Source organism: Rattus norvegicus, chromosome X, assembly GCF_021556685.1.
Source record: "Rattus norvegicus strain SHRSP/BbbUtx chromosome X, alternate assembly SHRSP_T2T, whole genome shotgun sequence".
NCBI classification, from domain to species: Eukaryota; Metazoa; Chordata; class Mammalia; order Rodentia; family Muridae; genus Rattus; species Rattus norvegicus.
Genome location: NC_141554.1, coordinates 123780768 through 123793461, shown reverse-complemented (window position 1 = coordinate 123793461; position 12694 = coordinate 123780768). Strand labels below are relative to the sequence as shown.

At 38.5% G+C, this 12694-nt stretch overlaps 1 non-coding gene across 1 annotated transcript; it reads right to left on the bottom strand.

Annotated features, from left to right (window-relative positions):
• Positions 1 to 10161: 10161 nt before the first annotated feature.
• On the bottom strand, positions 10162 to 10432 carry LOC120099448 (small Cajal body-specific RNA 13). Its single transcript, XR_015647208.1, has one exon.
• Positions 10433 to 12694: the final 2262 nt, after the last annotated feature.

Here is a 12694-nt window from a genome sequence, read left to right as displayed (position 1 = left end):
AAGTTGGATTAAATATATTTTGCATTATGCTATGGCCAGGTATGCCCCCCATAGGCTCACGTGTTTGAAAAAGCCTATGGGGACCAGGGAATGGACTGTTTTTAATACACTTGGCCTATGGAGTGGCACTATTAGCAGGTGTGCCCTTGTTGATGTAGGCGTGGCCTTGTTGGAGGAAGTATGTCATTTTGGGCATGTGCTTTAAAAGCATTGTCCTAGCTGCCTGGAAGCCAGCCTCCTCTTGGCTGCTTGTAGAAGAAAATATAGAACTCTCAGCTCCTTCTCTAGCCCCATGCCTGCCTGGACACTGCCATGCTACTGCTTTGATGATAATGGACTAAACTTCTGAGCCTATAAGCCAGCCCCAATTAAATGTTGTCCTTATAAGAGTTGCCTTGGTCATGTCTCTTCACAGCAGTAAAACCCTAACTAAGACACATAGTATCCAGTTGTTGGTTTATAAATGTACCAAACACTTAGTCTTTCTTGATGCTTTACAATTTGAATTGCTAGTAGAAAACATCCGATTGCTTTATGAGGTCTGCGTTTAGCAACAGCAGTCTCCACTGTGCCACACGCAGCCCTTTCCTGATCATTGTTTCATCATCAAATTAATCCTGTGAGGGAATGACTAGCCAACAGCTAGCTACATGGCTGGTCCAGGCCAACTGCCATTTCTTGCCTGGATTACTGCAATGTTCTAACTGTTTGCTTAGTATTGTTCTTAGCCTTATTTTTTTTTAAAAAAGATTGTTTTTATTATTTTGAAGTGTGTGTGTGTGTGTGTGTGTGTGTGTGGTGTGTGTGTGTGTGTGTGTGTGTGGTGTATGAGAGAGAGAGAGAGAGAGAGAGAGAGAGAGAGAGAGAGAGAGAGAGAGAGAGAGAGAGAACTCTTGAGTGTAGTTGCCTGAAGACGCCAGAAGAGATGTATCCATCTGGAGCTGGAGTTACAGGCAGTTGTGGGACTTAACCCTTTCAAATCATCTCTATGTATGCATTTCCCTTTCCACCACGCAGCCTGCTGCTCGGAAAACAGCGCCCCAATGGCTGACAACTCTCCTGTGATTCAGCACTTGCTTACCTTTCCCCAGCCCCCTTTACTTTTTAAGTTATGCTTCAAGTTGTGTTGGTCAAAATAATTTTGACACCTTTTCTTTTTAAAGGAACTTTTCATTATTGAACCAAATTCTTTATATCTGCTAGGAAAAATACTCTACATTGAGCTGTATTTCCAGTCCTTTCTAATAAATTTAAAAATAGACACCTACGTGTTTATAACATGAATGAAAATACCAAAGTGTGAACTTCCAGAATTTTGTAAGTATCATAGAAGAAATATTACATTATCTTTAGTGGAATCTTAAGAGCAGCACAATGCTTTTCCATTTTTTATTGGATAATTTTTAATTTACATTTCAAATGTTATCCCCTTTCCAGATTTCCTATCCATAACCCCCCTTATCTCATCACCCCTCCCCCTTCTTCTATGAGGGTGTTCCCTCCCAACCACCTTCCCCTTCTCCTCGACATTCCCCTATACTGGGGAGTCAAGCCTTGGCAGGACCAAGGGCCCAACAAGGCCATCCTCTGCTACATATGTACCTGGAGCCATGGGTCAGTCCGTGTATAGTCTTTGGGTAGTGTTTTAATCCCTGGGAGCTATGGTTGGTTGGTTGATATTGTTGGTTTATGGGGTTACAAGCCCCTTCAGCTCCTTCAATCCTTTCTCTAATTCCTCCAATGGGGACCCCCATTCTCAGTTCAATGGTTGGCTGCAAGCATCCGCCCCTATATTTGTCATGCTCTGCAGAGCCTCTCAGGAGACAGGCTCCTGTCAGCATGCACTTCTTGGCATATTCAATATTGTCTGGGTTTAGTAGCTATACATGTGTGTACTGTATCCCAAGGTAGAGCAGTCTCTGGATTGCCTTTCCTTCAGCCTCTGCTCCAAATTTTGTCTCCATATTTCCTCCTATTAATATTTTTGTTCCTCCTTCTCAGCAGGACTGAAGCATCCGCACTTCAGTCGTCCTTCTTCTTGAACTTCATGTGCTCTGTGGATTGTATCTTGGGTAATTCGAGCTTTTGAGCTAATATCAACTTATCAGTGAGTGCATACGAGGTATGTTTTTTTCGTGGTTGGGTTACCTCACTTAGGATGACATTTTCTAGTTCCATCCATTCACCTATGAATTTCATGAAGTCATTGTTTTTGATAACTGAGTAGTAATCCATTGTGTAAATGTACCACATTTTAGGTTTCTATTCCTCTGTTGAGGGACATCTGGGTTCTTTCCAGCTATTATAAATAAGGCTGCTATGAACATAGTGGAGCATGTATCCTTCTTATATGTTGGAGCATCTTTTGGGTATATGCCCAGAAGTGGTATAGCTAGGTTCTCAGGTAGAACTATTTCCAATTTTCTGAGGACCCTCCAGACTGATTTCCAGAGTGTTTGTACCAGCTTGCAATCCCATCAACAATGGAGGAGTGTTCCTCTTTCTCCACATCCTCGCCAGCATCTGTTGTCACCTGAGTTTTTGATCTTAGCCATTCTGACTGGTATGAGGTGAAATCTCAGGGTTGTTTTGTTTTGCAATTCCCTGATGACTAAGGATGATGACCATTCTTTAGGTAATTCTCAGCCATTTGATATTCCTCAGCTGAGAATTCTTTGTTTAGCTCTGTTCTCCATTTTTTAATAGGGTTATTTGGTTCTCTGAAGTCTAACTTCTTGAATTCCTCGTATATATTAGATATTAGCCCTCTATTGCATGGAACATTGGTAAAGATCTTTTCACAATCTGTTGGTTGCTGTTTTGTCCCAATGAAAGTTTCCTTTGCCTTACAGAAGCTTTGCAATTTTATGAGGTCCCATTTGTTGATTGTTGATCTTAGAGCATAAGCCATTTGTGTTCTGTTCAGGAAACTTTCCCCCTGGGCACATGTGTTCGAGGCTCTTCCCTATTTTCTCTTCTATTATTTTCAGTATATCTGGTATTATGTGGAGGTTCTTGACGAATTTGGAGTTGAGCTTTGTACAAGGAGGTAAGAATGGATCGATTTGCATTCTTCTACATGCTGACCTCCAGTTGAACCAGCACCATTTATTGAAGATGCTTTCTTTTTCCCATTGTATGTTTTGGAGCCTTTATCAAAGATCAAGTGACCATAAATATGTGGGTTCATTTCTGAGTCTTCATTTCTGTTCCATTAATCTACCTGCCTGTCTCTGTACCAATACCATGCAGTATTTTTTATCATGGTTGTTCTGTAATACAGCTTGAGGTCAGGGATTGTGAATCCTCCAGAACTTCTTTTGTTCAGAAGAGTTTGTGCTATCCTTGGTATTTTGTTATTCCAAATGCATTCACAAATTGCTCTTTCTAACTCTATGAAGAATAGAGTTGGAATTTTGATGGGGATTGTATTGATTCTGTCGATTGCTTTTGGCAAGGTGGCCATTTTTACTATATTATTCCTGCCTATCCCTGAGCATGGGAGATCTTTCTGTCTTCTGAGGTTTTTGATTTCTTTCTTCAGAGATTTGAAGTTTTTGTCATACAGATTTTTCATTTGCTTGGTTAAAATCACACCAAGGTATTTTATATTATTTGTGGCTTTTGTGAAGGGTGTCATTTCCTTAATTTCTTTCTCAATCTGTTTATCCTTTGAGTAGAGGAGGGCTACTGATTTGTTTGAGTTAATTTTATATCCAGTTACTTTAGTGGTTATGGGACTGTAGATCGTTTATCTTGTCCTGATTTAACTTTGGTACCTGGTATCTGTCTAGAAAATTGTCCATTTCCTCCATATTTTCCAGTTTTGTTTAATATAGGCTTTTGTAGTAGGATCTGATAATTTTTTGGATTTCCTTGGTTTCTGTTGTTATGTTTCCATTTTCATTTCTGAATTTGTTAATTTGGATACTGTTTCTCTGTCCTTTGGTTAGTCTGGCTAAGGGCTTATCTATCTTATTTTTCTCAAAGAACCAGCTCCTGGTTTTGTCGATTCTTTGTATAGTACTTTTTGTTTCTACTTGGTTGACTTCAGCCCTGAGTTTGATTATTCCTGCCATCTAATCCTCTTGTGTGTATTTGCTTCTTTTTGTTCTAGAGCATTTGGATGAGCCATCGAGCTGATAATGTATATCTTTCTAGTTTCTTTTTTGAGGCACTCAGAGCTATGAGTTTTCCTCTTAGCACTGCTTTCAATGTGTTCCATAAGTTTGGGTGTGGTGTGCCTTCATTTTCATTAAACTCTAAAAAGTTTTTAATTTCTTTATTTTATCCTTGACCAAGTTATCATTGAGTAGAGCATTGTTCAACTTCCATGTTCATGTGGGCTTTCTGCCATTTTCGTTTTTATTGAAGATCAGTCTTTTTTTTTAAATGATGTGGACCTCGAAGATCAGTCTTAATCCAAGGTAATTTGATAGGATGCATGAGATTATTTCAATCTTTTGTATCTGTTGAGTCCTGTTTTGTGACTGATTATATGATCAATTTTTGAGAAGGTACCATGAGATACTGAGAAGAATGTGTATTCTTTTGTTTTAGGATGAAATGTTCTATAGATATCTGTTAAATCTATTTGGTTCATAACTTCTGTGTCTTTATTTAGATTCTGTTTCCATGATCTGTCTGTTGATGAGAATGGTGTGTTCACATCTCCTACTATTATTGTGTGTGGTGCAATAAATGCTTTGAGCTTTAGTAAGGTTTCTTTTATTAATGTAGGTGCCCTTGCATTTGGAGCATAGATGTTCAGAATTGAGAGTTCATCTTGGTAGATTTTCCTTTGATGAATATGAAGTATCCTTCCTTATCTTTTGTCACAACTTTTGGTTGAAAGTTGATTTTATTTGATATTAGAATGGCTACTCCAGCTTGTTTCTTGGGACCATTTGCTTAGAAAAAAATTTCCCACCCTTTTACTCTGAGGTAGTGTCTGTCTTTGTTAGTGAGGTCCATTTCCTATATGCAGCAAAATGCTGTTACTTAGTATCTCTTAACACCAATGGACTCAATTCTCCAGTAAAAAGACACAGATTTACAGACTGGATCTGTAAACAACTTTTTCTTTTATCATTCTCACACCCTTTTCTTCTTGCCTGGCAGAAGAAATGTTCTCCATGATAGCTCACATGGAATGATTAATTAGTCCATAGGTAGACCAAGAGTGCTGTGCATTTTTGAGGAATGTCTCTGTTCAGTGGTGTGCTTTCTGGCTGGTTAAACTTCCAAACCATACAGTAGAGTTGTGTTTGAAATTGTAATTTTTATTACATTCTGTTACTTGTGTGCGTATATGTGTGTGTATCCATATATATGTGTGTATCATGTGCCATGTTGTTACACAAGAGGTCAGAAGACAGCTTCTCAGAAGACAGGTTATCTCTCTGGCTCCCATAATTACATTTTATATAGCAACGAAATAGAAAGGCAACATTTATCATATTCTAATTATGTTATTATACTATATTAAGCTTATTTACAATGATTATATCTATTTGGTCAAAATATCATTTTTACAGTGTGCACACCATGGCTAAGCATTGTTTGCTTGAAATTGTACATGGTGGGAATATTTATACTGTGTAAACTGGCAAATGAGACTATTCTGGTTGTTTTGGTTTGTTTGAGGGTCCACTATTAGATGCAGTATTGAGTAGCACACTGCTGAAGGACTGTAGACCTTGGGCCATTTATACAGTTTTTTATCTGTCTCTTGGTCTTTATGCAAATAAGTTAGATGCTTGAAATTCTATTCCTAGATCACAGATTCTTCAATTTGAGGGTGTGAAACAATTCCCTAGAAAGTTGTTATAAACAGATCCCTACTTCCCTTCTCACAGAGATTGTGATTCACAGTGTCCCAGAATCTAACAGGCCCTCTACCCACCATGATTCTAAAGACCCTAATGCAGACAGAGCACCACTTAAGAAGTCCTCATTAGACTGAGAGGACCTTGAAAGAGAAAAACCAAAATGTCATGTTCTTGGCAATAATGTATAAAAGTGAAATGTTTTCATGTCATTGTTTTTATTTATAAGCTTCAAATAAATCATTTCCGACAAAGAGAGGCATGAACAATTGCTGAACTGAACACAACTTACAATTCATTATTCTTTTGATTTAGTGAATGCCCAAGACAAAGTAAAAACAGAAGCCATTGAAGTCACAGGGAGGGGAGTGGTCTTAATATCTCTTCAATTTTTCTAACCTTTTTTATTGCCTACACATTGTTGTATATCCAATGGCTTGGATGTTTGTTGAGTGCCCCTTACTTCTAAGACTTATGATTAATTTTCAGATAGTTTCCTTGGGTAAAGTCCATCTAGAAAAGTCAGCAATCATGTGGGATAGTTCTCTGCTTCATCCCTTTCAACTTTACACCCATTGGTTTTGAAGGCTTTTCATAAATTTCCACTCCCACTGCTGCCAGTATATGTCCCAGTTGCTACTACTTCTGCAGTCTGTCTGCATCTACTCTACTTCCCATCTGGGACTTCAGCAGTTACTCTATCTGATCTTGCCATACATAGAACACCATGAGGACCAAGCAAATGTGCCCTTTGTTTCACTGCATCCAAAATTTACCCCAAGGAAGACTATTTTGATTAAGGATTCTGACTTAACCAAGATTACGTTCTACTTAAGTCTTCTTTGCCCAAGTGATTTGTTTAGTTTTATTTTTCTTTGAGACAGTGTCTTGACACATTGTACAAGCTGGCCTCAAACTTACGCCTCAGTTTCCTAAGTAGTTGAGATTACGGCACTCTTGGATGAGCATCCTTTTAGTGGTTTCTTGCTGATTTTTAAATGTTTAGGGGAAAGGTGCAGTTCTATTTTAGAGTACAAGATAATCTTTTTGTTTTAAAAATGTCTAAGGTTAATTTCATGGTTCACTAAAAACTTAATTTGAAGTCTCTTTAAGCATCAGAAGATAGAGCAATGTATGGCTGCTATTTGGTTTGGGTTCTGTTTGGTGCTGATCCTAATGGAAGTAAAGCACCGGGGTCCCTACAGGGGCCCTCTTCCTTCCTATTCCCCTAGTAATGGATGGTTAACATCTAAGTCATTTTGTTCTACCAATTTCAAATTATTGCTATTGGTCTTTCTAACCTCATAATGAATAATATGCACTAAAAGATTTTAATTGTCACCAGTTACCAAGACTTCAAACCAGGGGCCTCTGCTCCACTGCAGGAGATGCACACAATCTAGGACTTTTTCTTAAGGGTTTGTGCTTATACTTCTATTTAAAAGATCAACCCCAAATCACAAGTCAGAAATCCTAGAAGATACATTACTTCTGTCTTCCATTGTCACCATGATATAGACAGGTGGATATTGAATGTTAGAAGATTGTCTAAATTGTGGCGATAAGATGGAATATTTACATGCCATGAATATATGTGAAAAATGTCATTGATATGTAGCATGGTTATTATTCTACTTATATTGTATAATCATATAGGCTCTTAAATACAAATGTGTAAAACGAAATTAAATATAGAAAAGTAGCGCAGGAGAGGAACAGTTAAAAGTGCTGCTCTTTCAGAGCACTAGCCTCTGTTTTCAGCACCCATGATGGATGGCTCACCAATTCCTTTAACTCCAGGTCCATCTAACATCTCCAGAATTCAGCAGGTACCTACAACACATTGGTGTGTGTGTGTGTGTGTGTGTGTGTGTGTGTGTGTGTGTGTGTGTACACACGAATAAATCTTGAAAAATACTAAGTATGGGCTGGAGAGATGGCTTCGAAGAGCATCGACTATTCTTCTACAGGTTTCAGGTTCTATCCCCAGAATCCGTACAAAAATCCCATTTCCCGAGGTATCCAACACTGTTGTGGCTTCTGTAGGCACTGAATGCATACGATGTCCAGATATATATGTGGGGACATATATATAGGAAATTCATATAAATGTGAAATAAAAATAAATCTAAATGCAACTTTAAATATTGTAAAATAGTAAGGCTATCTTTGAATGCTATTTTAGTTATTTTACAGCAGTAGATAGAAATGCAAAAAGTCAGAGTTGTGACAAACATCTTGATAGATTCTCAAAACAAATAAAAATAATATGACGCAGCAACTCTACTCCTAGTTCATATCTAGAAGAACTGTAAATTAATGTTCACACAAAACAAGTTTACATAAATGATTAGAGCAACATTATTCATAATGACCAAAGACTGACAATAACTGCTTACCAACTGATGAGTGGATAAATTAAATGTGTAATAGATAATTACTTAAAAATTAAACAGAATTATGTACCAATCCATGCTATGGCATAAAAGAAGCTAAGCACAAAGTGCCACATGTTCTTTTATTCTTCTTACATAAAATGTCCACAGTAAGCAAGTCTCCATGAGACAAACCATTTATTGGATCGATAAAAGGCAGGAAAAGTGGCTGCCAATGGGTACAGTATTGGAATGATGACAATATTCTGAAGTTAGGAGCAATAGTTGCATAGAACAGATTATATAGGAGCTGTTGCACTGCTGTACTTTAACTGGGTAAGTTTTGTGGTGCATTAAAAAATTCCCAAATGTTTTATAAAATGCACTTGAGGGAATGATTTGGGGCTTGGGGCATATATTGCAGTATCTGGATGTGTCTAAACTCCTCATAAACCCTGACATTATATGCTGTCACTCTGCCTCATCTTTGTCTGAGTTAGATATATTAGATTTATTACATATACAGTCTTACACACTGAACCAAAAAAGCAGCCACGGACCTTGTAGCTGTACTTATAATTTTCCAACTTACCATTGCTACTACAGATTCATCACTTCAAGATTTTGTTTTAAAGCCAAGTGTGGTGGAACAAGCTTGGTGGGCCAGCAATCTCGGGAACTAAGACAGAAGGATCATTTGAGCTGTGGAGTTCAGGGCCACCCTGGCCAATATAGCAACATTTTGTTCCTTAAAATTGTTAGGGATACAGCAATTGTTTGGGGTACTGTTATGGACTGGAGATAGACTTTAAGGCAGAAATTAAACTAAAAATGAGGTTGTAGGGTGGGTCTTATCTCCAAGCTGAATAGTGTTCTCATCAAAAGGGAAGATTGGCACATACAGAGAGATATTTGGGCCCATATATACAGGGAGAGGTCTGTTTGGCAACATCAAGAAGTATTTACTTGAAAGCCAAGAGTAAGGCCTCAGAAGAAATGGAATCTGCTGCTGACATCTTGATCTTAGACTTCATTTTCCAGGAAATTGCTTAAGCACCTGACATTTTGTTGTGGCAGCCCTGGCAAATAAGTATAGCAAAGTCATTGTAGTCAACCCAAGGCTCTTTAATACTTGTTCTTATCAAGATCTATAAGGTATGAGTAACAATGGGCAGTACTGTACCCTGAATTTTTAGGGCATCCATTACAATGGTTTCATCTTCCTATCTTTTCACCAGGAGGGATGGATACTTAATTACAGAACTGGATTCCTATTTAACCAGACACGCCATCCCCATCCTCTTGTACATTTTAGCCATTGCAAAGAAAGCAAAAAAAAAAAATCATAGAGGATGCCTTTCATCATGTAAATGGATATTCTCAGGCAGTGTCTTTCCCCAGGGATATCTGTTCAAGGTCCTGACATAGAGTAAGTACTTGTTATTGGCTGAAGGAACAAAAAGCAAGTACTATAAAACAACCACAGGATAATATCTGAATTTAATTTATTAAGTACTCCTGATTTAAAATAATATATGTCTTTGTAGATCTTCAAATCCCAAAGGATTGTGTTAGAGCTGTGATTCTCTACTTGTGGGTTGCCACCATTCATAGCAGTAGCAAAATTACAGTTATGAAGTAGCAATGAAAAAAGTTCATGGTTGGGGGGGTCACCATAACATACAGAACTGTATTAAATGGTCGAAACATTAGGAAGGTTAAGAAACCACTGTGTTTGAGGAACAGTTAGTTTAAATGAATATTTATTCACTTGGAAAAATAAAAATATTTTAATTTGGGGCTCATCATTAAAAAAAGGACCAAGCTGGTCAGTCCAAGTTTTCCACTGAGTGATGATTTAGTAGGCTTCATTGCTCACTTGTGTGGACTTTCTGATTTGACATTTACTCTCCAGATTGAAACAGTTCACCTCCAGCAATATTTTTAGAAACTCAAGGTTTTGTAGCAGTACTTAGTGTCCAGCAGAAACCCTGCTGTCTGCTAAACATTATCTTGGCTTAAAAGCTTCTCTTTCTGTTGGTGGATTGATAATGACATGGCACAGCTGTTATCACCATGGAGACAGTATCCAGGACCTAGCAGAGGAAAAATGTAACCACTGGCTCTTAAGCAGGGATGCCTCAGCTTCCTCTGGAGCATGCTTTTTCTTCAAGCCTGGTGTGTTCTAGTTATCACCAACCCAGGTAAAAGGTAATATAACTAGAGAAAAAAAGGTTCAGTCCTTTTGTGTGACAACATTGTTTCTTATTAGGGTACACGTTGGTCACCTTGAAATTGTTAAGTAAACTGTGCTGGGGCTGAATAAACATAAATGTCAGCAGGTTTTCAATGTTAAAGGAAGACGTTGTAGATAAGGAAGGAGAGGGTGCTATAGTGATTCATGCACCAAAGAACTCTAATAGAAATTGACAGAAATGTTTATGTAAGTGCATTGATGTGTGTGTGTGTGTGTGTGTGTGTGTGTGTGTGTGTGTGTGTGTACATAGATTAGTGTACACATCTATATATCTTTATCAATCTACTCTGATACCCTATGAGAAGCATATGCCTAGCTTGGTATATAATATACTCTTTTAAAATTTATTTTTATTTTTAAGATTATGTTTTATGTGTGGATTTGTTGCCCGAAAGTATGTCTGTGTACCATGACCATGTAGTGCCAGAGGCCAGAAGAGGGTGTTTCATCACCTAGGACAGGAGTTACAGATTGTTGTGAGCTGCCAGGTGGGAGCTAGGCATGAAACCATGTCCTTTGAATGAACAGTAGGTATTCTTAACTACTGGGCCATCTATCACTCTAGCCCCCAAACAATACCTTTTATTAATGAATGTGACACATCTGATTGCTGCAACTAATATTCCAAGGTAGATTGTAGATAATGGAATCAATTATGACTTGAAAGATCAAGACTGAAACAACTTTAATATGATCAAACAAAGCTTGTCCTGGGCAAGGTAGTGAGTGCCCAACTTCAACCCGAGCACTGACAAGGCACTGACTCGCAGGTCTCTGTGAATTCAAGGTTAGCTTAATCTACATATCAAGTTCCAGGTCACTGGGGGGTGGGAGTTGACATATTGAAAACTTGTCTCAATAAAACAAAATAAGCAGAAAACTAAAACAAGGCTCATAAATTTATGGGAACCTTTATATATTCTTCTTTCTATCCTATTAATCCTGAGTTAATAAATTTTTTTAGTGTAAAATATTATGAAAAATGAACACATTCAAAAGGAAATGTAAGTTTTTAAAAAAGAAAGATGTCACCCAAGAGATTTATGAATGTAACAATTAAATTATTTATGGAGTGTTAATACCAGATTTCTTATTATAAAATCTCTGGGAGCAGGGAATTTCATTCTGTAGGTTTTTCATCTTTTAAAGACTTCTAGATTTCTTTTTTATTTGATTCAAGATTTTTTTTTATTAACTTGAGTATTTCTTGTATACATTTCGGGTGTTATTCCCTTTCCCGGTTTCCGGGCAAACATCCCCCTCCCCCATTCCCTTCTTTATGGGTGCTCCCCTCCCCATCCTCCCCCCATTGCCGCCCTCCCCCCAACAAAATAGTTCACTGGGGGTTCAATCTTAGCAGGACCCAGGGCTTCCCCTTCCACTGGTGCTCTTACTAGGATATTCATTGCTACCTATGAGGTTAGAGTCCAGGGTCAGTCCATGTATAGTCTTTAGGTATTGGCTTAGTCCCTGGAAGCTCTGGTTGCTTGGCATTGTTGTACATATGGGGTCTCGAGCCCCTTCAAGCTCTTCCAGTTCTTTCTCTGATTCCTTCAACGGGGGTCCTATTCTTTAGTGGTTTGCTGCTGGCATTCGCCTCTGTGTTTGCTGTATTCTGGCTGTGTCTCTCAGGAGCGATCTACATCCGGCTCCTGTCGGCCTAAACTTCTTTGCTTCATCCATCTTGTCTAATTGGGTGGCTGTATATGTATGGGCCACATGTGGGGCAGGCTCTGAATGGGTGTTCCTTCAGTCTCCATTTTAATCTTAAAGGCATTGTTTTTGATAGCTGAGTAATATTCCATTGTGTAGATGTACCATATTTTCGGTATCTATTCCTCTGTTGAAGGGCATCTGGGTCCTTTCCAGCTTCTGGCTACTATAAATAAGGCTGCGATGAACATAGTGGAGCACCTGTCTTTTTTTTTTTTTTATTAACTTGAGTATTTCTTATATACATTTCAAGTGTTATTCCCTTTCCCGGTTTCCGGGAAAACATCCCCCTCCCCCCCTCCCCTTCCTTATGGGTGTTCCCCTCCCAACCCTCCCCCCATTGCCGCCCTCCCCCCATAGTCTAGATCACTGGGGGTTCAGTATTAGCAGGACCCAGGGCTTCCCCTTCCACTGGTGCTCTTACTAGGATATTCATTGCTACCTATGGGGTCAGAGTCCAGGGTCAGTCCATGTATAGTATTTAGGTAGTGGCTTAGTCCCTGGAAGCTCTGGTTGCTTGA